This window comes from Vigna angularis, chromosome 11 (genome assembly GCF_016808095.1).
Source record: "Vigna angularis cultivar LongXiaoDou No.4 chromosome 11, ASM1680809v1, whole genome shotgun sequence".
Lineage (NCBI taxonomy): Eukaryota > Viridiplantae > Streptophyta > Magnoliopsida > Fabales > Fabaceae > Vigna > Vigna angularis.
The window spans coordinates 25,415,446-25,434,722 of NC_068980.1; the positions used below are offsets into that span (position 1 = coordinate 25,415,446).

The window sequence follows — 19,277 nt, forward strand, 5'->3', positions numbered from 1 at the left end:
CTATTAAACTCATAATATAAGATCCAAAATAAACATATTCTTGATGAGATGATAAGATTTGAGTCTTCCTTCCAAAGATAACTTTAACTCTTTTTTATCTACTTGGCTATAACGGGGAATATATACCATCATAAGTGGACAAAAAAATTACAACAAAGAAAATATTGGAGGAAGAGATGAACAAAAAATATACATAATAAAAATGAATCAAAGAGAATATTAGAAGGGTTCTATTATTAATACATATTACATCGATTACTTTAAATTTGATTTAAATCAAAAAGTCTAAGAGGCTCTATTATCCTATTACATTGATTATTTTAAATTTAATTTATTACATTGAATATTGAATGAATAGATATAATATGATATTAGTTTATCAATGTAATATGTGTAATCAGTTCATTTAACAACTAACAAAATAGGTTACATAAAATTTTAAAATAATTTGTTTAGTATGACACTCCATCTTATACTTTTTTTTTATATAGAAAAGCCAATATAATATAGATTATCTAAAATAATTTGGTACAAAAAGTACTTTAGATATAAACTCAATTCAATTCAGGAATTGAATAATATAATTAGATACAGATGATTTTTCATTTGTGAATCCAATCAAAATCGGATCGAGTAACGGAATTATAAAAATCAAAACCAATGATAATAAACTAATTCAACGTAATACATACATACATAATATATATATATATATATATATATATATATATATATATATATATTAAAAATGTTTTTTTAATAATAATAACAATTTTATGTTTGATTTATTAATCTGTTATTAGTATTTTCGTTACCTTATTAAAATTATGAAATATTAAAAATATTTGTTTGGAGATTATTTTTGTTAAGAGGTGAAAGTTTTTTAATTACACAATTTGAAGAATTAATGTTAGAGAACATCTACTTGTATCTAAGTAGAAGCCATATATATGTAGGTTTGGAGCTGTTTCCAATCATAAGACTTTTTCTTAGATAGAGTTATCATGTGCTTTGTGTTCTCTTGAATGTGATCTATTGCACCATTAACATCACAATTCAAAAAATTGTCAATTGGTTATGTTGGCATAGGCTACATAACATTTATATTATATTTACTAGGTTGTGCACCTTATTTATTCTAAAAAGATAATTAGCACATCTATTATTGTTGTTGTCTTTTTTATTATTACTATATAGTTGGTAAAGAGTGTAATATGTTAACTAATCATTACAATAACTATTAACAACCTTATGATAATTAATATATAATATCACAATTATGGTTTGGAAAATAGTGTGAAAACAAAATTACACCCTTCTAATTTCTTTTCTCCGAAACTTGGTTAGTTTTAATAATAATAATAATAAATATTAATAATAACAATAATAATAATTATTATTATTATAATAATTACTATAATAATAATAATACAATGTTTTTTCATGTTAAAAATTAATTTTTATTTTTTTCTTTCTTTATAATAATTTTTATAATTATATATAATATAAACAATTATCATATTATAATACTTTTACTACTAAGAATATTTTGATAATCTTCAACTTTTATCAATTAAACCATTTCTTTTATTTGTTATATCGTTAAATCCTACACTAATTTTTATATACTTTACTTTCTAATCAACTTCCATTCACCTCCAAACCCTTTCAAAAAAATAATAATCAATTCAGTCTCAAATTTCTTCAAATTCATCCATTTTCTCTGTCTCAAATTCATCCTCTAAAGTGAACACAACCTTTTATTTATATATATATATATATATATATATATATATATATATATATATATATATATATATATATATATAATATCATAGTTATGGTTTAGAAAATAGTATGAAAGAAAAAAAAACGTCCTCCTAATTTCTTTTCTCCCAATAAGAAGAATCAATATGAAACAGGATATAAATCTGCAGCTGATGAAGACGAAGCAGTCCATGGCCCATCTTTTGATGAACTATTTCCATGTGTTTCACTGCTATCAGTTTCTTCCATTTGAGAGTAATATTGTCTTATAACCTCTTGCTTCTTTTCATCCATTATTTCAGATGAATCTAAAATAAATTCTGGTATCACAGCTTTTCCTTCAAGCATGCTAAGTACTGATGACATGGTAGGTCTAAGGTTTGCAGTGGCATTTGTGCACAGAAGACCCACTTTTATCATCATCATAACCTCTTTTTCATTGAAATTTGATCCTAACCTTCCATCAATAAGCTCCATCAGATTCCCTTTCTCTTTCAACAAACGTGCCTGTCAAACAAAATCCAACATATCAAGCATGTGAAAATAACATAAAAGGAGAAAATTGAAATACAAAAAAGTTATTAAGGACACAAGTTGAATGTAACACAACATGTAAAATTATCATATCTAAAAGTTGAATTACATGCCAAGTAACACAACATAAATATAGTGTGCAAGGAATAATTTGATTGACACAAACAACTGCAGAAAATAGAAGTTACCCAATCTAAAAGATGCAATGCTTCTTGCTTGGGTCGAGGGATGGTATTATTCTTTCCAGTTACAATTTCCAAGGCAACCACTCCAAAACTATAGACATCTGCTTTATCAGTTAAATAACCATGCATTGCATATTCTGGTGCCATATATCCACTGCATAATTCAAATCCATATTCATATCAAATTTCTTAAATCAAATCATGTTTAAATTTTGTTATCTGAACTATCATAACAATTGTTGTTTGTTTTTTTTTAAAAAATATCATAAAAAATAACATTTTTAGAAACTGCAATCGACTTACTAAGTCCCAGCTATTCTTGTGCTTATGTGGGTATTATCCTCATCATCAAGCTTTGCAAGACCAAAATCAGATATCTTTGGATTCAGATCTTTGTCTAACAACACATTAGTGGCCTTTATGTCTCTGTGAACAACTTTTAATCTTGATTCTTCATGTAGGAAAGCCAAACCTCTAGCTATACCAACACAAATCTTGTACCTGGTTGCCCAATCCAATCGCAAACAACATTCTTCATTTCCTTCATACATCAATACCTTTTAGTCATTTAAATATTAAGAATAAATTATAGTAAATTGAGGAACTATATTTAACGATTATTATGAAAACAAATACTTACTAAATAAAGCATGTGCAAGGCTATTATTTTCCATATATTCGTATACTAGCAACAACTGATCTTCCTCAACACAACAACCGTAAAGTTTAACAAGACAAGGGTGTTGCAAAGCTGAAATCAACCCTATCTCATTTATAAACTCACGGTTCCCTTGCTTAGACTTTGATGAAAGCATCTTAACTGCTATTCTTGTGCCATCTGATAAAGTACCCTGCAATTACGAAATAGTTCAAAAATTTTGTAAGTTTTCTGTATTATGTAATATATTATTTATAAAATTGCAATAGATCAATCAGAGTAGTTGTGAGAAGTTATGTAATATATTGAAGGGTACCTTGTAGACAGGACCAAAGCCTCCTTCCCCGATTTTATTAGAAATATCAAAGTTATTCGTTGCAACTTTGATTTTACGCATAGGAAATAATCCCATTTGCAAATTCAAATGCTTTAACTCTATCAATAGAATAGAAATAAAATTAGATACCTTATACATCTCGAAAAAATGCTTTGTTCTATCAATATGTTGATAAAGATAAATGTTATTTTTAGAGTTTGGTTGCCATACATTGTTATCAAATTATAAATCACTAATACTATAATTATTAAGGCAATGATTATAAAACTCAACACAAGTGTCACACATAAGAGGTTGAGATTGAAAGATAAAAAAAAAAAAACTATTTTATGCTATTAGTGTACAACTTTTTTTCTCTTATTTTAATCTACAAAAATCATACCAAACTGGAATATTTTATGCAATTTTTTTAAAACAAATCACAACAAATTGTATTTAGTGAATATGCTGTATAAAATGTTTACATTGTAACCTAATTACGAATGATTTTTACTATAAAAATAGTTATCATTAAAAGAAGAGCTTGATTTAAGATCATTATAAAAACAGTTTATACTGTTGTGCATATACTATTTTGGTGTAAAGATTTTAATGAAAATGAAATGTCAAAATCTATTTGAAATCTATGAGATAAGAACAAAACTAACACATATTTCACCATTTATAGTTTGTAACTTTATTATAGATAATTACCTTTTGCTAATGAATTTCTTTTGCCAATATGAAGTCTCCAGGCAAGTACAACCAGTATGACTAATATTATTGCAGAAACTGCTATCCCAATTGCAACCCCTATAGCCATGCCACCTGAATCTGTTCTGGAACTGTTTACTGATAATTGCAGAAGAGCAATAGGTGTCATTTGATACCTTAAATGGAAAATTGGAAGAAAAAAGTGACAGAGACAAAGTGAGTTACCACGAGTGACAGATATAGCTGATATAAGAGGGCCATATACTGATCTATATGGGATAGCAGTTGTTCCTTTTCCAGCCCAATAAAATCGAATCTCTAAAGAGTTATTCGTAACAGTAGTTGAAATTCTTTTTGTGATGTTCTTCCCAACTCCTCCTGCTTCATTTGCAATATTGAAATCCTTCAATTCTAGCTTTCCCTGCAATAGTTTCATGAAAAACCTTAATGGATTTTGACTTCTGTAGTTCTTAATATACAGAGTCTGAACTTTGAATAATTCTACAAGTGAAGGCAAATGCACTAGAAAGACTGCTATAGTACCTGAATGTAAACATCAAATATACGTCTTCCAAGACTGCTATATGTGTTATCATCAGTGAACATGATCTCTGCAAAATGCAGCAATACCGTGAACTCTCCATTTTCCAGACACGTTCCGTAATAAGTCAAAGAAATGGGAGATACACGTGCAGTCTGATACAATGCAGAATCAATCATAGAAAGCGTATTTTGACTTTGCTGGATATAGTCTAGTTCATTATGACCACCCAAGAAATGACCGGTATTGCTAAATGCCCAGTTTTCTCTGGGCATTTTAGATGTTGCTGCCCCTGCATGATCCAAGTCATCATCATACACTATACCCTCACTGCTTGTCTCTTGTCCACCACCACAGTTTATATGAAAATAGTCTAAGACTGTTACAAAAGAATAAAAAAAAAGTCAGATTTTAGGAATGCAATACTCGTTTTTATTTTATTTACGGAATTTAAATTTTATTGTTAAGTATGGGTTGTGTTAAAGAAGATGAGATCTTAATTTTTATTTTATTTTTATGATGAGCGGTAAATTATATTTTCTTGATAGAAGGACGAGCTAGATTTGTTAGATAGGTTTTGTAAAGGAATTTGTTGCAAGGGCTGAGTGTAGGAGCTAGAAGGGTCAGGATAGACCTAATACATAAATAAATAAATAAATAAATATATATATATATATATATATATATATATATATATATATATATATTTCTGATTATACCTTGATTTTGTGTATGGTGAAATTGGATAATATTCCAAGTAGAAAAATGTATTGAACATGTGATGTACATTAATCATGTATGTGTTTCAAAAGTAACATAAAAAAATACTTATAAAAAAATAAAGTATAATAAATAATTGTGTTAATAAGGATAAATATTATCTTAAACTCATAATGAATTATTACAGTAATTACTTAAAATTTAATATAGTAAATAACTAAAATTAAGATAGAATATTCAACAGAATATTTGATTCTCTTTTACTATTCCAGCTATTAAATTCATTTTGAGGTTTGTGAAAAATGAATTAGAAGAGATGAGAATTAATAGAAGTCTATTGGATACTTTTGCCTAAATCACGATTTGTAGGTTGATGAACATCCAATTCACCTATTCGAGAATGCCTCTAAGGAATAATCTTAGGAGAAGTAAAATTTAACAAATTTTGGTAACTAAATTATCAAAGAGACCAGAAACGTGGAAAGACAAATTTTTTTAATCGTTTGTTAAGTGAGCTTGCTTGGGTCAATTTTAGCTGAGTTAGAGTAAACTTAAATGAGGAAATATTTAGCAGAGATTTTATTAGTAGTAATATGATTTATTACTAAAAATATGGATAAACTTAAATGTTATAATTTTTACTACTTTTTTATTAATAGTAATATGTGTCACCTCAAATGACGAAATATTTAACAAATTTTATGAGTAGTAATATTTTGATGTTATAAGATAGAAAATATCAGTAGATTATCATTTGAGTTATATTCTCGAGATATTATGACTTGGTGAAAAATCAAAATGTAAGTGGATAAGTTTTTTCATATAAAGAGTGTGTTTTGCTAATAAATTGATATCAAGAACCAATTAGCTTGAGTGTCTAAGTGGAAGAAAGAGTCAAAGAGTTTGAGTAAGGTGTTCAACCTTGTAAACAATACCTCCCTCCCTAAGTTGACAAAGATAGTCAACTTAGGGAGAAAATCATAATAATTAGAGTCTGAAGATGAAGACTCTTCTGAACTCCCAAAAAAAATTGAGAAGTGGTTGAAGATGGTTTCCAAGAACCAGTCAACACCATGAATTGATCGAATGCCCAGATAAAATCATTGAAAGATGCGCATGTAAAGGATAAAACATCTTTGTTGGCTTTAAAAAGATAGTAAATGTTAAATCTTTAAGAAGCATGAGACATTATGGAAAAGACGTATATAAGGGAGATGATTGTGTAAAGTAGGTTCAGTATCAAAATTCCAAGGGAGAATTGAAGAGCATGAGCATGAAAAAGGGTAAAGAGTAAAGAGTAGTCAAGTATATATCTCGAATTGAAACAATGGTGAATCAACTCAACAGAAACGGAGAATTATCATGAAATCTAAAGACTTGTCAATGGTCTAGATTGAAGAGCTTGTTAGTTCATATATATATATATATATATATATATATATATATATATATATATATATATATATATATATATATATATATATATATATATATATATAAATGACATGTCTAATTGTTTAATAGTAACTTAGCTTGAAGAAAATATTCGAACTTACGTCTTGTACAGTTTGCACTAGTCAGACATGTAACAGGTCCACTGTAGGAATATTAAGAGAAGACCAAAAACGAGTTAGCAGAAACAATCAACCAAACCTTTAGCCACTTTTCGGACTGATTTAAGAAAAAGTATTAATTTTGTTTTTCTAGACATGGAGTGCATTTTAAACCAACTTTAATGGTTTCCAAATTCCCAAACCTTACCCAAAGAAAAAAAATAATATATATTACTTACTTTTGGCTCATTGGGAAGCTTGCAAACCAGTTCCTGTAGCATAAAAGATATTATTAACATTAATACACATATCTTGATAAATTTGGAGATAAAAAAGAAATAAATTATTTGAGTTCTTACACTTCTTTATTCTCTTGGCATGCCACGGAGGAGTTTTTATCAGTGAAGTTGTTGTATGAAAGATCTCTATAAATACATGTAAAGTGCAATTCAGAAACAAAGATAAAACCAATCGGAGTCTTGCAAATTGGAAGAAATGCATTCTTTGATGTATGTATAAAATATGACTCTATTCAAACAGTAGTAAAGGAAGAAATGTTTATATGCTACAGATTCAGCAAATGGCTGTTTATAACGCCAATCCTCTCTTATCAGTCACTGAAAAGTAATATAACAAGATAATAGAAAAAAGTGGCACAAAGATATGATTGGCTCAATTAATATCTTTCTTTGAAAAAAAATATTAATCAGAATATTATTGAAAATAATTCAATATTGTATGTTTAAGTCTCACGTCAAATAAAAATATCAAAGTTAAATAGTATGAAAGAAAAGCCTCATAAACTCATTACATTAAAATTTTAAATTAAAAGATGTTAGATATATTATATTTATTTTTTATCTTTTAGTTTGTTATTATTTGTTATTTGTATTTTGGACTTAATCTATATTTCTTCTATTATAAATAGATGGTCCTATATGTATATTCAACACAAGAAATATTAAACTACTATATAGTTTTCACTGTATTCAATAAAGTAATGTCAAACTTTTCATGTGAATTAGACTTATTAAGTCATAATAGTTCATCATGGTGATCACTTAGACCATTATAACCACTGGTGCAAAATCCGCTTTCAACATCACATGTTTAACGTTAAACCCCAAAACAATCTAAATGACATTTTTTTAAATAAAATCATGTATTAGACATCGACAACCTCATTTCCAACATCATAACTAAATTTTGGACATTGATGGATCCCTAGGCCGACATCTAAAAGGAAATAGACGTTGGCCAATCAAAGAACAGACACCTAAAGTTATTGAGTCATTAAAAACCTGAGCCGAAAGGATGTTTAACTGCATATATCAATTAGACATTAATGGTCAGAGGTCTAAGTTTATTGTTCAAATTAATACAAAATTGAGCAAGAAGTTAGTATAATGTACTCATTAAATGTCAACCGTTTAGGTTATCCGATGAAATGATAGTTAAACCCTAAGTAAAACTTAATTTCCGTTTGAGATTGATATAGTTTGTTATGAACATAGTACGAATCAAAACTGGATAAATGAACATCCCATCAATGAAGAGTATGAAAAATATATAAGTTTATAAGTTCTTGCAATATGTTCAGGAACATACAACTTTTGTGAACAAAACATATTTTTATCCTTATATTCATTGTTTTAATCAAATGTCTTTGGATTTGGACAACATATATAATCATCTGTTCATCTATGATATAATAAGAACTTGGCATAAAAAATTACTACACAAACTTATAATGTGACGATGAATAGATTATCTTCACGAATAAATGAATATAATTTAAAGAACATGATATGCAATGAACAAATTTTTAGAAGAACTCATTTGTATGATTATCTTAAAAACAATTAAGAGTAATATATTCAATCTAAATAACAAAGAATGTCTAAACTGTTTAAACGAAGAAAGCATAAATTAGGATTTCAAAAATAACTCACATAGATTTACGTCCTCCAGCTACCCACATAGGTAGGGGTCCAGTAAGTTGGTTTCCAGTGAAATATCTAAGAAACAATTTTAAAACTGAATTATGTACAAGTCAAATGCTAATCATCACTAATCTAACCACCGAAAAAATTAAATAAATTTGGAGGTATTTCTTTTAAAAGAAAAAAAAATGAAACAAACATATATGAGAACTTCTACAACATTGAGTATCATGAAAAATATCCATATATTTAATCCCGAAATTTTAGATCTATATCCTTATTGGCAAATTACATATATACATTTAAAGCAACAACATAGTAGAACTCAATAGATAAAACATACTAGCTAATTACACAAATGTCAAACCAAAGAAACAAAATAAATTCGAAATAATGTCATCCAATAAATTTCAATTTTGCTCATGAAATTCTATTTCGATAGTTTTTTTTTTCAATCTCAAAAATAGTTTATGTAGTATTTAAACAGTAAAATAAAGTTTTTAGATAGTATTTTAGGGAAAATAATAAACACAATTATTAGGTTTAGGAAAAGATAAAAAAGAACTTAAGAAACATCAGAAAAATATAGCCATTACAAAAAAAAAATATATTTAACCCTATACAATAAATAAAAACATATTTTTCCACACCAAATAGCGACTAATAAAATTAACTTACACGTGTGACAGTTTTGATAAGCTTCCAACGTTCTCTGGAATCTTTCCGCGTAATTTGTTAAAGCTTAGGTCTCTGAAAGAAAAATATCATCCAAAAATAAGTTATGAAATGTTAAACACAAGAAATAATAAAACATTAAGATACCTTTTTGGTGAACATTAAGATACGAATATAATAACAATAAAATCTGATGAAAGATTAAATAAACTATTCTCGGAGCTAACTTTGCTCAACTATTTGTTTTCAATTACTTTGATATGTTAATTTTCCGAAAGACTGTTTCAAATAAATAGCTAATATTTTAACATATAAATTAATACTAGAAAATTGCATTGAAGAGTTCATATTGGAAATAGATTGCATGAAAAAACACTCACAATGTTTCAATGCCTGTCATGTTCTCAAGATACGAAGGTAATTCGTCGCTAATTTGGCAGTTCCTTAGTATCCTACGAAGCAATATCAAATTTTGTGACTTTTTCATTTAAACGTGTACACCTTATAAATCAATCTCGTACGGCAATGGCAAAAAATTACTATTAATAGTAATGAAAGAAATTAATTAACTCACTCACAGTGTTTCCAACTTTGTTATATTATTAATTTGTGGGAAAGTAGAATCCGATCCATTAATCAAGTCAGTAATTCTCCTGCATTCAATATTTTGATGAAAATAAGAAAATGGTTTGACAATATTAAATCATGATTACTTTATGAAACATTGTACTTACAAATCATTTAAGTTTTGCAGAAATGAAATTTCAGAAGGGATTGGCCCACTTAAACCACTGCCTTGAATTTCTCTGTACAATAACAATTAATACAATTTAATAAAAAGAAGTAGAAATACGACAAAATTTAAATTTTCATCCAAATAACAAATTGTTCTTACAATATTGAAAGATTTGTCCATCTTTGAATAAAACTGGGTATCCTTCCAGAGAAGTTATTGTCATTAAGACGGCTGCATGTTAACAATGGAAATTGAAAATTAAATAAAATTCAAAGTCGCCAAAAAAGCAACAAAATTCAAATTAACCAATGGCAGTAAAATGAAAAATTACAGCTCTCTCAATGATGTAAGCTTAGCCAAGGTTTCAGGAAGTTCTCCCGTGAAGTTGTTAGAAGTAAGATGCCTGTTGGAATAATATAAATGCATTAATGAATTTGTTCATAACATCATTATTGGATAACTATTTATTAATTTTTATCACAAACATCTTAAAAGTTATAATATTTATTAATCATATACACTTGTGTACATTATGCATAAAAACATCAAACGTAATGAAATTTGATTTTGGATAGGCTTACAATCTTTGAAGGTGAGAAAGGTTTCCAAGATCCGGTGTAATATTTCCAGTGAACTGATTGAATTCAAGGACCCTATATTGAGTGGTAGTAAGTTATAATGAACAATAAAAATTCAAAAGTTGGAAAGAGAAAATGTATGATCTATTATTGGATAGTAAAAAACTCACAAACTTTCGAGGGTTATGATGTTTCCAATCTCTTTAGGGATGGGACCAGTAAGTCGATTTCCAAGAAAAGAACTACCATGAAATTGGAAGACATGAATTAGATAAATGTTTTCAGAAGAAAAAACAATATTTGTAAATTATATATTAAAAGCAGAAAAGCAGAGAAAAAGAAAATACATAATGCGAAGTTTAGAGGAGCCCCATCCAACAGGTATTGTGCCATTAATATAATTGCGAGTGAGGTCACTGTCAAAATAAACAAAATCAAAAGAAAGTAATTTATTGTTCTTAAGAAAAATTGATTGTTACATACATTTCTTCAAGGTAAGGTAGCCCTGTCAATTCAGGTGGGAGCGTGCCCGTAAGATTTTGTGCTTTCAGCCTTCTACGATTATTTATACAACATAAAAAATGAAAATAATTAGAAAATGTATGAGAAATGATTTTTTTTTTCATCAAGGGTGATCATATTCAGTATAAAAGAGTTCTTTTTTTTTCCAAACTCATGTTAAACAAAGCACTATGATTCTAAACCTTACTGATATGTCATTACATAAAAATATTATTGAAAAAACTATTATAATTATTTTAAAGAAAATAGAAGAAATTTTCAATATAAATAATTACACAAACCATTTCAGATATAGTTTCATAGTTGGTCTAAAAGATCAGAGTTGGTGAAAATATCTCAAAATTTGACAGGAAAGGGAATAGCTTAAACAAAGAAACTTACATTGAAACAACATGACAAAAGCCGTCAATGGAGATAGAACAGTTGCATCTGACATAGTTGGCTTTGTCTTTGTCAATAGTTACATTCCAGGGAGGTTTATTACTGCATGGATCTATATTTGTGTCCCAGTTCTTATTACCAAGGATGTTGCCTATATCTTTCAGAGCTTTCACTATAAATAACCAAATTTCAAAGGGCTATCAGCAAATAACTTTCTACATATATATATATATATATACACACACATATCGTACCTTCGTCTGGGTGAGTGATATTTTGTCCAAAAGCAAGGGATGTGAAGCATAGCAGAAGGAGTGAAAGGAAGAGAAATTGAGAAGGAGTGATCTTCTTCATGTTTATTCACTACAGAATTAGGAACATGGAGTATTTGTCTTCATGCTGATTCAGTACCAAATTGAGAATAGCTGAAAAGAAGTTCGGATGAGTTACAGATGATAAAGTTTTAAGGTAGATAAAACATGGAATATTTGTGTCGGCAATTTGAGAGAGAAAGTAGTTTCATTGTATTTTCTGGCATGAAAGTAAAGTGAAGCAAAATGACTTTGTATTATTTGTAGGAATAATGGAAGACCGCTTATGATGCACTCTTGTAGTCATATTTGATGTTGATGAGAAAAGAAAAGAGACAATTTAAAAATGAAAAATATACAAAAAAACAAAATTGAATATTTAGCTATTTAATAGAAGAAAAATATAGATTTATCATTATGAGAGATCAAGCTAAGGTTTCAGATACTTTGCAAAGATCCAGAAAAAAAAAGATCGAAAGGGAAAGAATTTAAATCCAAAAAAAATTAATTTGAATATAATTTTAAATAAACTTCTTTATAAACATTTATAAAAATATAAACAATTATAAATTAAAACTATTTTGACATAAATTAAATTTATAAGAAATATACATATTATTTTTGAAGTCTTTTGTTAAGAAAAATATCTATACTCATTCAGAAAGAGTCAAAGTCTACCTAGTCGTATTTTCCATGCAATTATTGGAGTGCATTTATTTGATGGAAACTGGCAATGGAGAAAGCAAAAGGAAGCTACCGAAGACTTTTCCACAGCAAAACTAGGTTGGTGATTTTCTCACTAGAGTAATAAAAGACAAAAAAGCATGTGCAAGAACATCGGTTCTTGAATGCCAAAACGAAAGACAGTCCCTTGTCTGTTGTTCTTTTGACAAAGGATAAGACCGCGGTAGTTTATTTTTTGGTGTCGGTGTTGTCTCAGATTTTAGTAAGTAGTTTTTTTAGGTGTTGCTGATCCTGTCTTAATTATAGGAGTGAATAGTTATGTTACGTGGACAGTTAAGGTTTTCTAACTTTTAAAATTTTTTAATGTTTTTTTTTTTTTATTTTATGTAATGAATAAGTAATACTTGTTGAGTCTTATAGAAAAATTACTAAAGATTGCTGTGACATTGTCGAGCGACCTGTCAGAAAAATCTAAAAAGCATGAAATAAGATTTAAGTTTTATCAAATTTGGGCAGCATGGATGGAAGCTTACTTAGAAGCTCTCAATGTATGGAGGTCACTCGAAGAGGATTATGAAAATATTAAGTAATCCAACCATGACTCAATGTTGTAAAATATGTTGAAAAAATCACGAGCAGTATTTCCTGAGGCGTGTAGAGTCATTGTTTTTAAGGACTTACCCGTGGTGTATTGCGCAAGTCGCCCACTGATACAATAGGAACTTCTCAGAATATTTCTGAGATCTCAGAACTAGCAAGGATTTCTAAAAAGAGTATAAAATAAACCCAGAATAATTTTAGAAGAGGAAAAGAAGAAACTAGAATGAGAAAAGACTCACTTGCGTGTTTTTGGAAGGGGGAAAAGCTCTTTATTTATAGAGTTAGGAAAGAATAAAATGAATAAAAGACAATAAAAGCCATTAAATATTTTACCGTTAATGAATTTAAACGTTATTGAAAAGCTCTCTATTTATAAAGTTAGGAAAAAATAAAATCAATAAAAGACAATAAAAGCCATTAAATATTTTACCGTTAATGAATTTAAACGTTATTGGCAATTAAAGTTATTGGCAATTAAAGTTTTAAACGTTATTGGCAAAAGAAAAAGATAAGAAACTTTTATTCTGGGTCTCATAGGATGTAATGCATCAGACCTGGTATAACAAGTTATATGAACCAGTCTTAGATTGAAATACTTAACACACAGTGTAGTTGATATAGCAAGCTATATGAACCAAAGACACTTGACGTGTGTTAGAGGTTTATCAATCACAATACACTCCCACAATCCTTGTTGTTATCGCTGTGTTGCGCTTAATAGGCCATGCACGTGCCCGGTATTCATGAGTGCTCTAGAGATCATGCCAAGATCTCATGCAAGCGGCCCCACTCGACACTCATATAGGTGATTTCATCAAGTGTCACTACAAAAAGTTAGATTTTTACCGGGGGTTATTTTTTCCGTTTCCGGCGGTTTTAACCCCCAGAAAATATGTTACCCGCGATTACGAAAACCGTTGGGAAAACCTGCGTCGTTAAGTAATTACCGGCGGTTTTTTAAAAAACCGCCGCAATTAGCGGGGGTTTTGAAAAACCGCCGGTAATAGTGGGGGTTTTACTAAAACCGCCGGTAGTAGTGGAGGTTTCACTAAAACCGCCGGCAATAACCGGGGTTAAGCAAAACCGCCGGTAATTTGTGAGGGTTTATGAAAACCGCCGGTACTTTTGAGGGTTTTTCAAAACCGCCGGAAATATAAATAATTTAATTTTTTTATTATTCAAATTACTTGATTATCATTAATAAACCAAAATTAAATAATATGAAACCAAAATTAAATGTAAACATTAAATATAAACCAAAATATTATTATATAAATTGTAAACATTAGAAATACAATTAATGTTTCTTAAAAATTAAAATTAACATGTTATGAATAATAATTATAGTTTCTTCATTATTTTCATCATTTGGTACTTCTTCATTTTATCCATCATTTGCTACTTCTTCATTTTATCCATCATTTTTCATTTTATCCATCATTTGATATGCTTCCTTTTTCAAATACCTATAGTATAAAACAATAATTAGTTAATAATATTTTAAAAAAATTATTAGACGAATTTAAGAACTATTGATGGTTGAAAAATATTAAAATATGATATAATAGAAACTAAATCCAAGTATATCTTTAACCAAAACTGAAAAGCCACAAGCGCCATATTCATATATTTCACTGCCCTTAAAATTCCCAAGTTACTCATGCAAGACGTGTAACACATGTCTACAAGCTAAATTAAAAAAAAAATCATAATAACTCACTTTTTTAAAGTTTAAACAAGCAGGGCCCTTATTATTAAATCTCATTAAATTTTTAAATTAAAGTAATTGAATACATGATGATTACCAATATATGTTTACTATGAGACATTTTTTGAAAAAAAAAATATTACAAAATTGTTATTATTCAATTATAAATTTTCAAAGCAATTCTAAAACACGTGTAATCATTCTAAAATGACAGAATAAAATACACACAAAATAAGAAACAAGCAAAAAAATTGAAGCATAAAAGCATAAATCAAATAACTCTAAAGGTTAATAGTTCAGATGACCAGCTGATGTAGTAGTAGTACTTGAGCGAAAATCAATCCTAAATATAATGCTATTCAGAATATAATAGCAGAGTTTCAGTTTTCTTTTCTCCCTAGTCTAGACCCCATTCAAACATATTCTGTTATGCTCTTATTTGTCAACTACATCTTCTAAAAACCTCAGCCCAATACCATCACATTTCATAGAGATCAGTGCTCAACCATGTCACCAGTTATCAGATCAGGCATCAACACAAAATTCCACAGTGACTATTACAAACATAATTCTACATCTTACCTTTGTCCGGTTTTGAGGGCACTTTTCATCTTTAGGAGGCAATGGTTCTATTGCAGCCCTTTCAAGTAGCAGTAAAACATAATCCACCAGTACAAACATGTCTTTCTCAACATGAACAATTGGTGCTGGTATTTCTTCAGCATCCAGCCATTTCACTTTAGCTTTTTGGTTTTTAGTCTGGCCTTCAAGAGCCTTCAATCCACTATGCAAGGAGTCCATTACCAAAGTAGAAGTGACCTCTTTCTCAATTAAGAAATGCTTTACAACTACTTTCAAAATTATATCTGTCTTCTCCCTAGACATGTGGCGCTTAGAAGTCTGGTCAATTTTCCCCCAGAAAGAAAAGAAGCTGCATGCATTTTAATATTTGATCAGAACAAAATACGACACCAGAACCCAAACGTCTGAGATACGTGGGAATTGATGATAATACATAATATCAAATAGGAAAACAATATGCATTCCAATAAAAAGAAAATATCAAATCATATTTAATTTCAAATAGGATGTAAAACATACATTTCAAGATACACATGAAATAGACATACTGCCTGAAGTAAGCTATAATACATCAAAACCACAATAACCTATTTCATTTGACAATGACATTCATTCCTCTTCTGTATCTTTTTTACAATATGGCTAACATTTTTTCTACTTTCCAGATTGAACGGGAATTAAATCAAATTTTTCAGTACAAGTGTTAAACTATTTATTGATCTGCAAGTGTGAAAAAGAATAAAAATCATCCATCCAAATAATTACAGTAGCAAATTACAGTAGCAAATACTTACCTCGTGAAGCTCTAAAAGCTTATCTCTGATATATTACACACGCTCACGAACCTCAAGACGTGAATCTCCGGTCTATAAAACAAAAACTACTAAGATACAGATCTCTATGTAAGGTCCACACTGGAATAAGTAATTGAATTCAAATATGAAGATAAGGAAGCATTCCTTAAGAATCTAAGTTATTTTGTGCATTATAACAAGAAGATGCTTGTTCTGTTTCTAGATAGTATTTAATCTATTCATTTTGAAAAATGACCTTTAATCGTGTATGCTTCTAAATTTTGTACCAAAATATCAAACTTCTTGAACTTATATTTCTGTTTCACGCTTCTAATTCTCTCTCTGTTGGCTCTGCTCTGAAATCAATGTTTTTCAAAACTGGACTTCCTGATGTCTTTCTCTTGAATCAGGATTATAGAAATCGCGATTCAACACGAGCTTACGTTCCCAGTACCTAACATACCTAACATAGAAAGAAAAACAAGAACTCTAAAACATATATGCATTCCAACCAAGACCATACATCACAACATGCTCAATATAACACAAAAATCAATCAATTTAACCATAACGATTTACATGATATTATAACCACTAAATTTGAATGGAATGAGGTTTCCCAATTTCTAGGGTTTTGGAAAGAGTATAGGACGATGGAAAAGAGAATTTAGATGAGGCTAAGAGGACGAGAGAATTAGGAATTGCAAAAGGAGAGAACTTAACTGTGACGGACGAAGCTCATGCAACAATGGCGGACAATGAATGAAGAGTCAGACGATGGACGCGACTCAGTCGGACGATGAGAACTCAGGCCAGTGTAGTGAACGACAAAGAACGGTGTCAAACAGCAGCTTTGCGGTGAACCATGAGGAAGAGGCGTGCCAAAGTGTATATGAGATTAGAGAAATTAGGAAGAAGAAAATGTGCGCGTGGAAGGCCAAATTAGGGGAAAAAAACAATTATTTTGCTCTTTCCAGCTCTTCCTTCCCAAAGGGCCGAATTTTTTTTTTTTTTTTAAAAAATTCATAACTTAACTGTGGTTTTTATAAAAACTGCCTGAACTTGTTGGAGGTTTTCAAAACCGCCAAAAATAAACCTCCCTTAAAATACATTATTTTGGTAGTGTGTATGCTGCAAATCATACACGTAAGGGATATGAAAAATCATTAAAAACTTTGTTTAGCTAAAATTCTTTCACCACATAGAATTTTAACGACAAAGTTTAACCTCTCAATATTGCAGTCTCTAACACTTTCACACACACCATAGGAAGGGACATAATTGATTAAAATCAATTTAATGCTATCAGAACTAACAAGTGACTTGTTTTTACCCATATGAACCTTATTCATGGGATCTTCAATCACAAAGGTTGGGTTACCATCACTTATTTGTTTGCTAGTGGCTTAAGTCTCATTCCCCTTGATGTTTCTAATATCATTTGTCTTCCTAGGGATTTTGTCAGAGGATCTACTAGATTCCGTTCTGACTTCACATAGTCAATGAAAATAGTTCTTTAGCAACTACTTCACCAAATTGTGTCTATATTATTTTCATTGTAATTCTTGTTTTTAGTTATAGTTATTGCCGATTGGCAATCACAGTGTATTGATACCGATGGGGTTGGTTTCATTCCTAATGGAATTCTCGCTAAGAAGTTTTTCAACCACTCAGCCTCACTATCAGCCATCTCAAGAGCGACAAACTCAGATTCCATTGTTGATCTTGCAATAATTGTTTGTCTGGCTGATCTCCATGTAATCGCACCACCCTTAAGTGTGAATACATAACCACTAGTGGATTTTGTCTCATCTGAATCAGAGATCCAGTTAGCATCATTGTACTCTTCTAGTACAGTGGGAAATCCACTATGTTCAATTACATAATCCATTGAATCTCTTAAGTATCTCATAAGCCTAGCAAGAACATTCCAATGTTCTTGATTTGGACATTTAGTGTATCTACTCAGTCTACCTACTGCATAAGCAATAACAGGTCTAGAAAAACTCATCAAGTGCAATAAGCTCCCAATTATCTGGGCATACTAAGGCTGAGACAATGACTCTCCTTTATTTTTCATTAATTTAGAATTAGCATCATAAGAGGTACTCACTGGTTTTAGGTCATAAAACCTAAACTTCTTAAGAAGTTTCTCAATATATTGTTCTTGGGATAGTAATATGTTATCTCCCTTCCTTATGATTCTAATACCTAAAAACACATTGGCTTCACTTATGTCTTTCATTTCACACATGAAATGACATATTCTCTACTTTCTACCACATCAATTCATAACCCACATGTACCCATTCCAAGATTTATATTTGGACAATCAAGTATATATATATATATATATATATATATGTGTGTGTGTGTGTGCGCTTTTCAATACAAGGATGTACTCTGACATTCACAATCCAACAACTATTCCATGAACACACTCAAACTAAATTGGACTGCATTTAGTCATTCAAATAATATTATACAAATTTAAAATATGCCTTAACCATAATCTGAACAACAATAACAACCAAGTAGTTCACATAAATATGTTCAACAATTTTTATCACATAATATTTGCGCAACAGTAATATAAATTTTAACATAAATAACCAATTTCCACCATTTAAAAAAAAAACTATCTTTACAGACATTTTGAACATGTTATATAAACTAATATATGAATATGAATAATAATCATATACTAATCAACGTCACCTTCTAGCATGAACGTGAAGCCATAAGCATTTTAATAAACTAATTCAAATTAATATC

At 29.4% G+C, this 19,277-nt stretch overlaps 1 long non-coding RNA gene and 1 pseudogene across 1 annotated transcript; both read right to left on the bottom strand.

Annotated features, from left to right (window-relative positions):
• Positions 1 to 1,793: 1,793 nt before the first annotated feature.
• On the bottom strand, positions 1,794 to 12,385 carry LOC108332996 (probable leucine-rich repeat receptor-like serine/threonine-protein kinase At3g14840; annotated as a pseudogene).
• Positions 12,386 to 15,371: 2,986 nt separating this feature from the next.
• LOC128194691 (uncharacterized) lies at positions 15,372 to 17,471 on the bottom strand. Its single transcript, XR_008246011.1, has 3 exons — positions 17,226 to 17,471; positions 16,503 to 16,574; positions 15,372 to 16,057 (listed from the first exon to the last, which is right to left on the bottom strand). It is a non-coding gene; the product is annotated as an uncharacterized LOC128194691 (long non-coding RNA).
• Positions 17,472 to 19,277: the final 1,806 nt, after the last annotated feature.